The sequence below is a fragment of the Hyperolius riggenbachi genome, chromosome 7 (genome assembly GCF_040937935.1).
Source record: "Hyperolius riggenbachi isolate aHypRig1 chromosome 7, aHypRig1.pri, whole genome shotgun sequence".
Lineage (NCBI taxonomy): Eukaryota > Metazoa > Chordata > Amphibia > Anura > Hyperoliidae > Hyperolius > Hyperolius riggenbachi.
In genome coordinates, this window is record NC_090652.1 from 171,673,325 (window position 1) to 171,687,893 (window position 14,569).

The 14,569-nt window shown below is 45.5% G+C and overlaps 1 protein-coding gene across 1 annotated transcript in view; it reads left to right on the top strand.

Annotated features, from left to right (window-relative positions):
* Positions 1-14,569, top strand: part of DHRS7B (dehydrogenase/reductase 7B) — a 184,679-nt gene that overhangs the window by 67,835 nt on the left and 102,275 nt on the right. The window lies entirely within an intron of this gene.

Here is a 14,569-nt window from a genome sequence, read left to right on the forward strand (position 1 = left end):
CCTTCGTGATCATTACCTTGCCGCGGTGAAGGGGCTTGCGTATCAAAATGAAGCAATGACCGCCGGCTATTTGAGTGTCTCGGGTGGGGGTGGCACACAAAAGATAATAAGGTCGTTGCTTCATTGTGGTCAGACCAAATTTGATCAGCTGGACAGTCACTGTTGTTTTATCATTGAGCTACCACAGCCCGGCGACCATATAGCCTTGAAAAACGCCACGGCCTACACTCTGGCCACGGTGCGCACCAGTCCAGCACGGCCGTCACTACGCAAACAGCTGTTTGCGGTGCGTTACACAGTTAGTTTGGTGTGTCAGTGTGAAGCAGAACTCTAATTACACTCTCTGATTGATGTATACCAATGCAAGATGTTTTAAAGCACTTTAGGCCTGCAATTTAGCATTCAATGTGATTTCTGCCCTTAAAATGCTGCTTTGCGTCAAATCCAGATTTTTCCCCGGGACTTTGGGCATGTATCCCACTCCGCCATGCCCCCCTCCAGGTGTTAGACCCCTTGAAACATCTTTTCCATCACTTTTGTGGCCAGCATAATTATTTCTATTTTTCAAAGTTCGCATCCCCATTGAAGTCTATTGCGGTTCGCGAACTTTTCCGCGAACCGAACCTTTCGCGAAGGTTCACGAACCAAAAATCGGAGGTTCGCGACATCTCTACCCGGCCTTTGAGACAGAGAATAGCCAAACATTATTTGGGTGCTAACTGGCATACATCTAACATTACGAATGTGGCAAAACACTTTAGAGAGGCTCATGGAGGGGACATGACTAGTTTCTCGTTCTGTGGGATTGAGAAGGTAGTCACAACAAAAAGGGGGGGTGATCTTTATAAAAAGCTGTTACGGAAAGAAGCCTTATGGATTTTTCAAATGAACACCAGGTCTCCACATGGTTTGAATTCCAAGTGGGACTTGGCAGCCATCATATGATTTTGGCATACATCCCCCCCCCCCCCCCTTTTTATATGGGCTCTCCCTCCATGTCTCATTTCCTTGTGATTTCATCCATTTAAGAGTTATCACCGGCTTTTTGTTAATGTGTTTGACAACATTCCAACTAGGATGTTTTAATATTGCTTTCTTTGACTTGTGGGATCTAACATGTTCCTCATTTTATCTTATGTGTTTTATATTTTTGTATATTTGTATGTTTTTCCACGAGTAGATTTGGTTCATGTGTAGGTTATCCGAATGTATTTGCCCATCTCTATGTGCTCCTCCCCCCTTTTGGGTGGAGTGATGGGTGGCCATAATGCACTGGGATTCCTACTTATATGGCCATTTAGCCAAAGTATTTAGCCAAAGTATTGTTAGCTATGATTATTATTATTATTTATTAGATTTATATAGCGCCAACATATTACGCAGCGCTGTACAGTAAATAGGATTACAGACAATGATAACAGGGTTGACAGAACAATACAGGTAACAGACCATAGATACAACAATACAGGTAATAGCAATAAGATACACAACACAATGCAGTTAATAGTACAATGCCAGATCATAAACTGGAATGGTAGTGGTAAAAAATTACCAGTTCCAAATTCTGGGTAAAGTGCACACAGTCAAGTATGATACACAAGGGGAGAGGGCCCTGCCAAAGGCTTACAATCTAGAGGGAGGGGCTGGTGACACAAAAGGAGGGGGTGCATCAAGAAAGTTATTGGTGGAAAGGATTAGGGTAGTGTTGAGTTGATGTAGGCCTCCTTGAAGAAGTGAGTTTTGAGTGCTTTTTTGAAGGTGTTGAAGGTGGGAGCGAGCCTGATGGGCAGTGGGAGAGAGTTCCACAGGATAGGGGCAGCTCTAGTGAAGTCCTGCAGTCTGGCATGGGAGTGTGAGATGCGTGGGGTGGTTAAGAGGAGGTCATTGGAGGAGCGAAGTGGGCGGCCAGGTGTATATCTGCTGACCAGGTCAGAGATGTAGGTTGGGCAGGACTTGTGTATGGATTTGTATGCCAAACATAGGATCTTGAAGCTGATTCTGAAGTGAATTGGAAGCCAATGAAGGGATTTGCGTAGGGCAGTTGTGGAGACAGAGCGGTGGGAGGAGTAGATGAGTCTGGCTGCTGCGTTCATGATGGATTTTAGGGGGGCGATGCGGTTTTGAGGAAGGCCTGACAAGAGGGAGTTGCAGTAGTCCAGGCGGGAGATGATGAGGGCATGGACAAGGAGTTTGGTAGTGTCTGGGGTCAGGAAAGGCCGGATCTTGGAGATGTTGCATAAGTGGAAATAGCAGGCTCTAGCTACGGTTTGGATGTGGGAGGTGAAGGAGAGGGCCGAGTCTAGGGTGACACCCAGGCAGCGGGCTTGTGTGGTTGGATGAATGATTGTGCCATTGACAGTGACATAGAGGTCAGTGGGGGGTGAAGCAGCACGGGGCGGGAAGATTAGGAGTTCAGTCTTATCCAGGTTTAATTTTAGGAACCTGGCAGACATCCACGATGAAATAGCTGAGAGACCAGAGGATACCTTCTCCATGGTGGTGGTGGAGAGGTCAGTGGTATGGAGGTAAATCTGGGTGTCATCTGCATATAGGTGATAGTTGAAACCCAGAGAGGAGATGAGTTTTACGATGGAGGCGGTGTAAATGGAGAACAGCAGGGGACCAAGAACAGAGCCTTGGGGGACCCCAACTGAAAGTGGGAAGGAGGTTGAGGAGGAACCATTGAAGGAGGTCTTGAAGGAGCGATTTGAGAGGTAGGAGGAAAACCATGCTAGGGCACGGTCTTGGATACCCACAGATTGCAGGGAATGGAGTAGCAGGGAGTGATCAACAGTGTCGAATGCTGATGAGAGGTCTAGGAGGAGAAGGATAGTGTATTTTCCTTCGGCCTTGGCAAGCATGAGGTCATTGACGACCTTGATGAGGGCAGTCTCGGTGGAGTGGCCTAGCTGAAATCCTGATTGTAGGGGGTCAAACAGGGAGTTGGAGTCAAGGTAATGGGTCATGCGTTGGTGGACTAAACGCTCCAGGAGTTTAGATGCAAAAGGGAGTAAGGAGATGGGACGGTAGGTGGATGGAAGTGAGGGGTCTAGTGAGGGTTTTTTAAGTAGGGGAAGTACAGTGGCCTGTTTGAAGTCAGAGGGGAAGGTACCCGTGGAGAGGGAGAGGTTAAACAGAGTGGTGAGGACAGGAGCCAGAACAGGGAAGTGAGGACGGAGGCATTTGGATGGCACAGGGTCTAGGGGGCTGGAGGTGGCAGGAGAAGTGGCTAGGAGACGGCTGACTTGGTCCTCTGTGATAGGAGTAAAGGCAGTGAGTGGTGGGTGGGGTGGGGAATAGGTATTGGTGGGGGAGGAAGAGGTGGTGGAGTGGAGGCATGAGATTTCCCGTCGGATGCTGGCTATTTTGTCGGTAAAGTGGGTGGACAGATCAGTGGCTGAGAGGGCGGAGGTGGGGGAAGGAGTGGTGGGGTTAAGGAGGGAGTTAAAGGTGGCGAAGAGGCGCCAAGGGTTGGAGGCTTGGGATCCGATCAAGGCAGCAAAGTATTTTTGTTTAGCATCAGTTAATGCGGTATAGAACAGCTGCAGGTTGGCCTTGTACGCCAAGAAGTCGGAGTTGTTGCGGGATTTCCTCCATTTGCGTTCATAGGTGCGTGTCTGTTTTTGGAGGTTGCGAGTGTGTGCAATGTGCCAGGGCTGGGGGTTGATGGGACGGCTGGGGCGGAATGTGGGGGGTGCAGCAATGTCTAGGGCTGCTGAAAGGGCCTGGTTGTATTTGGCCACGGCTTGGTTTGGGCAGGTAACGTTTGGGAGGGTGGATGTGAGGGAGTGGAGGGGGTTGGCTAGTGCAGTTGGGTCTAGGTTATGCAAATCTCTCTGCCAACGACCTGAGGGTGGTGGAGAGTTGGGGGAGCATGATGGGGAGATGGAGAAAGTGAGAAGGTGATGGTCGGAGAGGGGGAAGGGCGTGATGTCCAGGTTGGGGAGCGTGGCTGATTTTGAGAGAATCAGGTCGAGAGTGTGGCCAGCGCGGTGGGTGGGGGAATTGGTGTGTTGGGAGAGGCCAAGGGAAGTAGTGAGGGAGAGCAGTTGAGAGGCTTTAGGGGAGTAAGGACTGTCCATGGGGATGTTGAAGTCCCCAAGTATGAATGTGGGGAGGTCAGAGGAGAGGATGTGTGGGAGCCAAGAGGCCAGGTTGTCCAGGAATTGTTTAATGGAGGTGGATGGGGGGCGGTAAAGGACTGCGATGACTGCTGGAAGGGGATGGTAGAGGCTGATAACATGTGTCTCAAAGGATGTAAAGTTTAAGGAAGGGGGTGGCGTGAGGACACGGAAAGTGCAGGACGGGGAGAGGAGCAGACCCACCCCTCCCCCAGACCTGTTTTCTGGTCTGGGGGTGTGACTGAGGTGAAGCCCCCCCATAGGAGAGGGCCGCTGCTGCAGCAGAGTCAGAGGGGGTGAGCCATGTCTCTGTGAGGGCAAGGAGGGTGAGGGAGCTGGAGAGGAAAAGGTCATGGATTTCAGTTAGTTTATTACGGACTGATCTAGCATTCCAGAGGGCGCAGGAGAGAGGGGTGGTGTGCTTGTGAGAGGTCTGGATGGGAATGAGAGGGAGTGAGTGTGGGTGCGGGAAGGAACTGTGAGGGGGGTGGAGACATGTTTAGAGTGGGGTGTGCATGGAGTCAGTGATGGAGTGGTATGGGAGTTGCGTGGGGTTGGAGGGCAAAATGGGAGGCTAGAGTTACATAAGGTGACCTAAGTGAGGACTAGGTGGTGAAGGAGCAGGTGGAGGAAGAGCATATTGTGATATGTAGATAGAGGAGGAAGGGGAGAAAGAGGTGTGCAGAAAGGTGGAGGAGTCATGGAGTTTGAGAGTAGGGAGAGATGGTTTGTGCAGGCCGAGATGTTTGGCAGTGTTTAAAGTTGTAAATAATGCAAATACCTTAGTGACTGCTTAATGCTGCTGTAATGCTGGTGAATTCTGGTAAATTCAATTAGTAAGATACTTAAAATGCGAGCCGACAATCGTCAAAGCCAATTACACAGCATCCTTATGAACATCCACACAGCCCTAGTGTTTGAATAAGATTGGTCTAGAGACCATTAGCCTCCACTACAATCAGCTGTGAGCTGGACAGGAAGTTGACCAGCATGGGGGTGGACTATGCAAATACTTAGAGCTGGGTGGATGAAGAGGTGTGAATCAAGCAGACAGTAAGATAACAATAGCTGGGGGGGAGGGGGGGGGGGTACAGGTAAATGCAAGCAATTTAGATATTAGAGTAAGGGCAGATCAGAAAAAATAATTAAAGAGACTCCGTAACAAAAATTGCATCCTGTTTTTTATCATCCTACAAGTTCTAAAAGCTATAATAATGTGTTCTGGCTTATTGCAGCACGTTCTACTATCACCATCTCTGTAATAAATCAACTTATCTCTCTCTTGTCAGACTTGTCAGCCTGTGTCTGGAAGGCTGCCAAGTTCTTCAGTGTTGTGGTTCTGTGATGCATCTCCCCCCTCCAGGCCCCTCTCTGCACACTGCCTGTGTGTTATTTAGATTAGGGCAGCTTCTCTCTTATCTTTTACAAGCTGGATAAATCCTCCTCTGAGCTGGCTGGGCTTTCACATACTGAGGAATTACATACAGGCAGAGCTGTCTGCACTCTGCAGGAAGAAACAGCCTGACACTTCAGTAGAAGATAGCTGCAGGGGGAAAGAAACACACAAATGATCTCTTGAGATTCAAAAGGAAGGCTGTATACAGCCTGCTTGTGTATGGATGTATTTTCTATTTGTGGACATACTGTACATCAACCTACTTCCTGTTTTGGTGGCCATTTTGTTTGTTTATAAACAAACTTTTTAAAACTGTTTTTAACCACTTTTAATTTGGCGAGGAGCTGCGAAATTGTGACAGAGGGTAATAGGAGATGTCCCCTAACGCACTGGTATGTTTACTTTTGTGCGATTTTAACAATACAGATTCTCTTTAAGTCACATACACAGGCAGATGCAATTTGAGAATCGTGTGCAGATGGAGAAAGTCACATACACAGGCAGATGCAATTTGAGAATCGTGTGCAGATGGAGAAAGTCACATACACAGGCAGATGCAATTTGAGAATCGTGTGCAGATGGAGAAAGTCACATACACAGGCAGATGCAATTTGAGAATCGTGTGCAGATGGAGAAAGTCACATACACAGGCAGATGCAATGATTAAGGACAGATAGTCCGAAACATGTTAGCTATTTAGATGTTGCCTTGGCTGTTATGGATACGTCCTTTCAATAAAGGTTACTTCTCATGACAAGTGCGGACCCTTCTTCTCCTTACTGTGATTCCGTGGATTTGCTGGCCAGGTCGTGCACTGTCGGAGAAGTGGTGGGATGTAGCGGTGTTCACCTTGCCAAAAGTATATACATACACTCACTATAGAAGACATCCCGTATGATATATATCACATATTCAATGTAATACATGCAGCTGCCATGTCTCTCAAATAAACAGCAGATATCGTGTCCCTCTCAAACACCATGCCCCCCACAGAACAATAGGCATTATGCCCCACTTATCAAACAAGACATATGTCCCTCACATAGCATTCACAGTCTATATCGGAAAACATTTTCACAAACATAACGGGATATGGTAAGAAGGGATACATAATGGAATATGGTAATAAGTGTCAGACAGTTTCTAGTTGGCTTGATAGGCGAGTAAGTCATGAATCTCCAGTTATACACTCCTCCGGTGTACCTCAGGAAAACAGAAAAAATGCCCAATAGTGCAATAACTTCTGAATAAGCCTATAACCAATACCCACATGTATAAAACTAAGTGTCCAACTATCATCATCAGTTCCTCTGTATGCTGCTGCCACTTAGCTCCGCCCAGGCGGAGATTCAGGACTTACTCATCTATCAAGCCCATAAGGAACATACTGTTAGTGCATTGCACACTGAAGTACAAGAGTAATATTGTGAGGACTCTAGGTTAGAAGTTTACGTTTGACACTGTGAGCGCTGAGACCTTCCTGTGAGGAAGAAAAAGGTCAAAGTTAGGAGCTTACCTTTAATACAGGGAAGACTCTGAATAATCCTGAGGTTTCCCCTATCCTCCTTGAGCATTGATATTGTGTGAGACCCCCTGAAAATATTTGACAAGAGCTTGTAAAATATGTTCTCACAGCTGTGCTCTACTCCATGAACAAGTGCAGCCAAACTACACAAGTGCCAGTAGGGTTGGCGCCTTCGCAGTAGCATGAAGCAGCTCCTGCACAGCTCGGCCGGCTGGACTGGGGGAGAGCCGCGCGCCTGCTCTCACCACTGCACGGCATGGATCCCAGGAACTTCCTTGTAGTGATGTCAATTGCTCTGATGAAGGGAGGCGGACCTCCTGAAACATGTAAGCGATAGACTGCAAGTGACGCCACTATAAGGAAGTTCCCTGGGATCCAAGCCCTGCAGCGGTGAGAGCAGGTACGCAGCTCTCCCGCAGTCCAGTTGGTTGATCCATCTTGCACCACTAATGGAGTCTTATCACCTTGCCTTTACCAGTGGAGTGCCTATTGGGGATCTAGCAGCCTCCGCTCAATGTCGTCCAAGCTTACGTGAGTGAATCAGCAGAACAGTCTGCCCGACTACCTGAGGTTTTCAAGCCGTATTTACTGAATGAAATATGCCATTATTTGCATGAGTACTCACACACAATTAAGCTACTTATTATCATCGCAAACGAGCCATAGTGCATCAGGCTCAGGTTGTATCAATCTGTTTGCACCGAAGAAGATTGCCATTATATTGCACCCAACTATAGCAGTCTAGACTAAGGAAACTTTGAAAACTTCAATTATTTTTGGGTCTTATTTTGCCATTTACCTTTTTATATTCTCATTTTCATTTATTTTTTGACACAACCTGGTCCCCTTTTTCTGTATGCATGTTTTTTATGTGCATGAGATTTTTAAGCTGGGTGTGACGCTGCAGCACCTTACAGATGTTGTGTATACAGCACCAGGGAAAGTATGTTTTTATGCTATCCTACTAATATAATAAATGGGAAAGTTCTGATGTTTGGATGTTTGTTACTCGATCACACAAAAATGGCTGAATGGATTTGAATGAAATTTGGCACACACATAGTACATTACCTGGAATGAAGTATAGGATACTTTTTATTCCCATAACCAAAAAGGGAGCAGAGACAAATACAAATTTCACTGGAAAATGTAAACTGCAGCCATTCTTACACTGTTAATGGCAGGGTTCTCAAACTTTGCACAGTTGGTCACTGGGTGACTGGGATTAATTTTCAGAAAGGTGGGTGGAGTTTATAAAAGCTAATCAAAATTAACCTATTGATTTTCAAGGGGAATATTTACATTGCTGCCATTCTTGCACGGTTAATGGCACAAGCCTCAAACCTGGTACAGTTGATCATTGGGTGACTGGGGTTCAATTTGAGAAAGGGGGTGGAGCCACAAACACCCAATTAAATTTGTTTCATTTCAATGCACATTATTGATGCCAAACACCGCAAAGATCACAAACTTGGTAATTGATTAATTGTGTGTTAGGGTTAGAAAAGTAGGCACAGCCAACACCAGCCAAATCCATAAAAGGGCAACGCCGGGTCATAAGTGGGCGGAGACAAATACAAATTTTACTGGGAAAATTTAAACAGCAGCCATTCTTACACTGTTAATGGTAGGGTTCTCAAACTTTGCACAGTTTGTTACTGGGTGACTGGGATTAATATTCAGAAAAGTGGGTGGAGTCTATAAAAGCCAATCAAAATTAACCTATTGATTTTCAAGGGGAATATTTACATTGCTGCCATTCTTGCACTGTTAATGGCACAAGCCTCAAACCTGGTACAGTTGATCATTGGGTGACTAGGGTTCAATTTCAGAAAGGGGGTGGGGCCACAAACAGCCAATTAGATTTGTTTCATTCCAATGCAAATTATTGATGCTAAACACTGCAAAGCTCACAAACTTGGTAATTGAGTAATTGATTCATTGTGTGTGAGGGTTAGAAAAGTGGGCACAGCCAACACCAGCCAAATACATAAGTGGGCAATGTCGGGTCATAAGTGGGTGGAGACAAATACAAATGTTACTAGGAAAATGTAAACAGCAGCCATTCTTACACTGTTAATGCTAGGGTTCTCAAACTTTGCACAGTTGGTTACTGGGTGACTGGGGTAAATATTCAGAAAAGTGGGTGGAGCCTACAAAAGGTAATAAAAAATTACCTATTTATTTTTCAGGGGAATATTTCATTGCTGCCATTCTTGCACTGTTAATGGCACAAGCCTCAAACCTGGTACAGTTGATCATTGGGTGACTGGGGTTTAAATGTATAAAAGGGGGTGGGGCCACAAACAGCCAATATGATTTGTTTCATTTTAATGCAGGTTATTGATGCCAAAGACCGCAAAGCTCACAAACTTGGTCATTGAGTAATTGATTAATTGTGTGTTAGGGTTAGGACAAGTGGGCGCAGCCAGCACCTGCAAAATACATAATCAGGCAATGCCGGGTCATCAGTAGGTGGAGACAAATGCAAATTTCACTGAGAAAATGTAAACTGCAGCAATTCTTACACTTTTAATGGTAGGGTTCTCAAACTTTTCACAATTGGTCACTGGGAATAATATTCAGAGAAGTGGGTGGAGCCTACAAAAGCCAATCAAAATTCACGTTTTGATTTTCAAGGGGAATATGTAATTGCTACCATTCTTGCGCTGTTAATGGCACAAGCCTTAAACCTGGTACAGTTGGTCATTGGGTGACTGGGGTTCAAATTCAGACAAAGGGGTGGAGCCACAAACAGCCAATCAGATTTGTTTAATCTCAATGCAAATTATTGATGCCAAAGACCGCAAAGCTCACAAACTTGGTTATTGAGTACACAGAACACAGAACATTTATATCGCGCTTTTCTCCTGGCGGACTCAAAGCGCCAGAGCTGCAGCCACTAGGACGCGCTCTATAGGCAGTAGAAGTGTTAGGGAGTCTTGCCCAAGGTCTCCTACTGAATAGGTGCTGGCTTACTGAACAGGCAGAGACGAGATTCGAACCCAGGTTTCCTGTGTCAGAGGCAGAGCCCTTAACCATTACACTATCCAGCCACTGAGTAATTGTGTGCTAGGGTTATAAATAGTAGGCGGAGCCAACACCAGCCAAATACATACCTGAACAATGTTAGGAAATAAGTGGGTGGAGAAAAATAGAAATTTTATTGAGCAATTGTAAACTGCAGCCATTCTTACACTGTTAATGGTAGGGTTCTCAAACTTTGCACAGTTGGTCACTGGGTGACTGGGATTAATATTCAGAAAAGTGGGTGGAGCCTATAAAAGCCAATCAAAATCCACCTATTGATTTTTAAGGGGAATATTTAATTGCTGCCATTCTTGCACTGTTAATCACCTGTACCTGGTACAGTTGGCCATTGGGTGATTGGGGTTCAAATTCAGAAAAGGGGTGGGGCCACATCCAATCAGATTAATTTTATTTCATTGCAAATTATTGATGCCAAAGACCGCAAAGCTCACATACTTGGTCATTAAGTAATTGTGTGTTAGGGTTAGGAAAAGTGGGCAGAGCCAACACTAGCCAAATACATACCCGGGCAACGCCGGGCGTCCAGCTAGTTTTTAATAAATGTTCATTTGTTCATATGCAAAGATTTGTATTGAATTATTACTATAACTATTGAGTTTGAAGATTTAGAAAAACTGTTTATCATTTACTTTCTTGACAAGGAAGGGGCCCTTGTCTTTTTAATCTACAGCTAATATAAGTGTCATGGGTTTTAACTACCATCGTATGCATATGACACCCACATCTACTTTCACACTCCTGACATATCCACCACTACCATGGATAAGGTCTCCTCCTGCCTATCAGCCATCTCCTCCTGGATGTCCACTAGGTTTCTGAAACTAAATGTAGACAAAATGGAATTTATGATCTTCCCACCCCAGCCATCCCTGAACCTCCCAGATGTGCAGGTCACCGTTAACAAAATCTGTCCACAAAACCTGTCCAACCTACATTTCCGATCTTACTCAGAGGTACACACCTAGCCGCTCACTCAGCTCCTCCAGTGAACTTTGCCTGACCAACCCCCGTATCACCCAGTCCCATGCACGCCTCCAGGACTTCTCAAGAACTGCTCCAACACTAGGGAACTCCCTACCTCCACCCATTAGGGCAGCCCCCTCCGTCAACATCTTCAAGAAGGCCCTCAAAACTCACCTTTTCACTCTGGCCTACCACCCCTCACAAGTATTCTAAACCTGCAGCTGAACTCTGGTCCCCTACCTTTCCTGTCCCTACCTCTCCCTCTAGATTGAAAGGGTCCTCCTCCTTTGTGTCCTACCTGATCATGCACCTCCATTACTGTGCACTCATGCTATGCATTTGAGTGAACTCCACTTGCCTAATCTCCATGCTCCCATCCAGTGACTGACTAATGGTGTGTACACACTTGAAAGATAAATGAAAGAACTTATGCTGGGCATACACGGTAGGATCCTTCCTTATCAATCGAGCCGCTGATGGCTCGATTGATAATTTCCGACAGGTCCGATGACCGGCCGGATCGATTCCCCACTCGATCCCCGTGGGCGGACAATAGCGGGGAATTGAGCGTAAGATAAGAAGCGCCCGCGGGGACGAGCGGGAATTGATCCGGCCGCCTGCGGCTAATCGATCCGGCGGCTTATCGTGCCACCGGGTCAACTTGTGTGTACCCAGCATTAGACTAATTTTACCACCTTCCATGTAGTATATGAGCATACTCTACACAGTCTATTCTATTGAGCTGAACTCCCTATCAGATAAAAATCTTTGCAAGATGCTGCACACAAAAATGCTGTACACATTCAAAAGATCTGTTCCTGCAAAATGCATTCATAGTCTACGATATCTACAGATCCTCATACACACCTTGTTTAACATTTTGCAGGAACAGATCTTTTGCAGGAACAGATCTTTTGAATGTGTACAGCCTCTTTGTGTGCAGCATCTTGCAAAGATTTTTATCTGATGGGGAGAACAGCTCAATAGAATAGACTGTCTAGAGTATGCTCATATACTACATGGAAGGTGGTAAAATTGGTCTAAGATCTTTCATTTATCTTTCAAGTGTGTACACACCATAAGCATTACCTTGGACTCATACTGTGCTGCGTGATCTGGTTTTTCTTGTATTCCTGTATTGTCATATTGCTGTATGTCACCCCTAAATATTGTCTGTAACCTAAACTAATGTCCAGCGCTGCGTAATATGTTGGCGCTTTATAAATACAATAAATAAATAGGGCACAGAGATCATGAATCATTCACTACAAGCATGGCTGCACCAGCAATACAGTGACCAGTGTTCATCTTCAGTCTCATGTTGGTCAGGTTACATCTTCTTGGCGTTCCATATATACCCAACTGATCCGACGCAAGTGCGATAAGCACCTCTGCAAAAGGGATTGCACTGAGGCAGTCTGGAAGCTAGCGCAAAAAAATAAAACATAAAAGCTCACAAACCACATTAATCTGACACAGTTCAGGAGAGAACTGCTTGCATGTGCTCCCTTGTGGGGAAGTGATGCAAAACTAAGGGAACAAGGGAAGAGGTGGTGTTTTTATTTTGTTGATGGTGTTTACTGTGTGAGGAGGCAGAACTCTCCCCTTTGGCTGTAGTGGAAGATGCATGGAGAAAAAAATGCACTCACAGCTTTACAACAGATATTTCAGCAACTATGCTACTGCCTAAATAAATATTGTGTCTCATTCATCATCTCACATAGAAGTTTTCTCCATGGCAGATGCAGCTCTCATTATCTATACCAACCTTGCCCTTTTGATTACTTTCTCATAACCTCATTACTCACATAAAACTATATAGATATTGATGGATACCACTGTCTTGTCATGCATTACACTAAAGTTATGTGGAGGCAGGAAAAACCATTAACACAAAGCCCAACAAAGCTGGAATAAAAATAAAAAAGTCAACATGTTATGGCAGACTAATAAAATAACATTGTTGTCTGCAAATCCAAAAACTTAAAGTGGATCCGAGGTGAACTTTTACTCATTGCATAATTGTGTTCCTTTCCTATTGTTTATAGGGCATTCCTCAAGCCAAATACTTTTTTGTTTTTGTTTTAATACTATAATTCCCTATAAACTAAATAAACCCCGCCCACAGGTTTTCAGAGAGCCTTGGTAGTAGCAAGGGCTCATGAGAGCTCAGTCTGGGCAGGAGGAGGAGGAGGTGTTATTAGCCATTGATTTCAGAGGCAGAGGGGAGGAGGGGGGATTAGGTTTTTTTCACAGGCTGAGTGCTCAAGATACAGATAAGCCTGCCTCTGTGTAATGTTTACAAACAACATGGCTGCCAGGGGCGTAGCAATAGGGGTTGCAGAGGTAGCGACCGCATCGGGGCCCTTGGGCCAGAGGGGCCCCGAAAGGTCCTCCCTCAACTTCAGTATTAGCTTTCTAGTGGTCCTGTGCTCATAATAATCACTTCTATAGATGCTTTTAATAATAGTAATCATTACCAAACTGTCCCCCATCCCCTTCTTGCACCTCTGACACTGTAGTTGCCATTGTCAGGTTTTGGTGCACCGTATCAATTGTTATGTATAGAGTGCTTGGGGGGCCCCAATGTAAAACTTGCATCAGGGCCAACAGCTCCTTAGCTACGCCACTGATGGCTGCTGTCATTGTATCACAGGAAGAAATAATCATTTTCTATTAAAGCTGTTTGCAGCTAGATTTGCTGTGTAAACTATCTAAACTTTAGATAAGATATATAGACAAGTTACTTGTTATAGTTAGTTTTTCATCTCGGATCCGCTTTAAGAGGCAAAGTTTGCTTTCACGCTAGATTCACAGTGGGCCGTTGCGTTTTGATGTGACGTTAAAGTCGCACCGCAAACTTGCAACGCGCCCAAAAAGTTGCAACGCAGCGTTACCGTCACATACAGCAGATACAGTAAAAAATACAGACAATGAAAAGTATGCTTCCAAGTCATTACTGAGCATGTGCAAACAGTCCAACGCAGCTAATAACGTGTATAACGCACAGCATGCAGTACTTTTAGGCTGCTTTCACAGTTAGATGTTACAGGCGCACGTTAGTGCAGCCTGTAACGCAGCCCACCGCACAGTAATGAAAAGTCAATGGGCTGTTCACAGTTCCCACATTGCGTTACATTGTAACGCAGCACGTCAAGTTAAAGTGCTGCATGCTGTACGCTATAAGCGGCTAAGCCGCGTTAGGCTGTTTGCACATGCTCAGTAGTGTTGGAGGAGGAGGTCTCCCCTCCTCCTCCTCAGCCAGCCACATGGCTAATTAATATTCATTGCACGGTATGACGTGCAGTGTTTACTTCCTGGAGCGGCCGCTCTGTGCGGCGATTGGCATCACAGCATCACGGACACCAGAGTTAGCTGCACAACGCGGCTCAGTCTGACGTCCACATCCAACACCACCAGGCAGGTTAGGGGCACGTTATGCAACCATAACGTCCCCTAAAACGCAACGTTCTGGTGGGAAAGTAGCCTTATTTAACGTGCAGCGTTAGACAC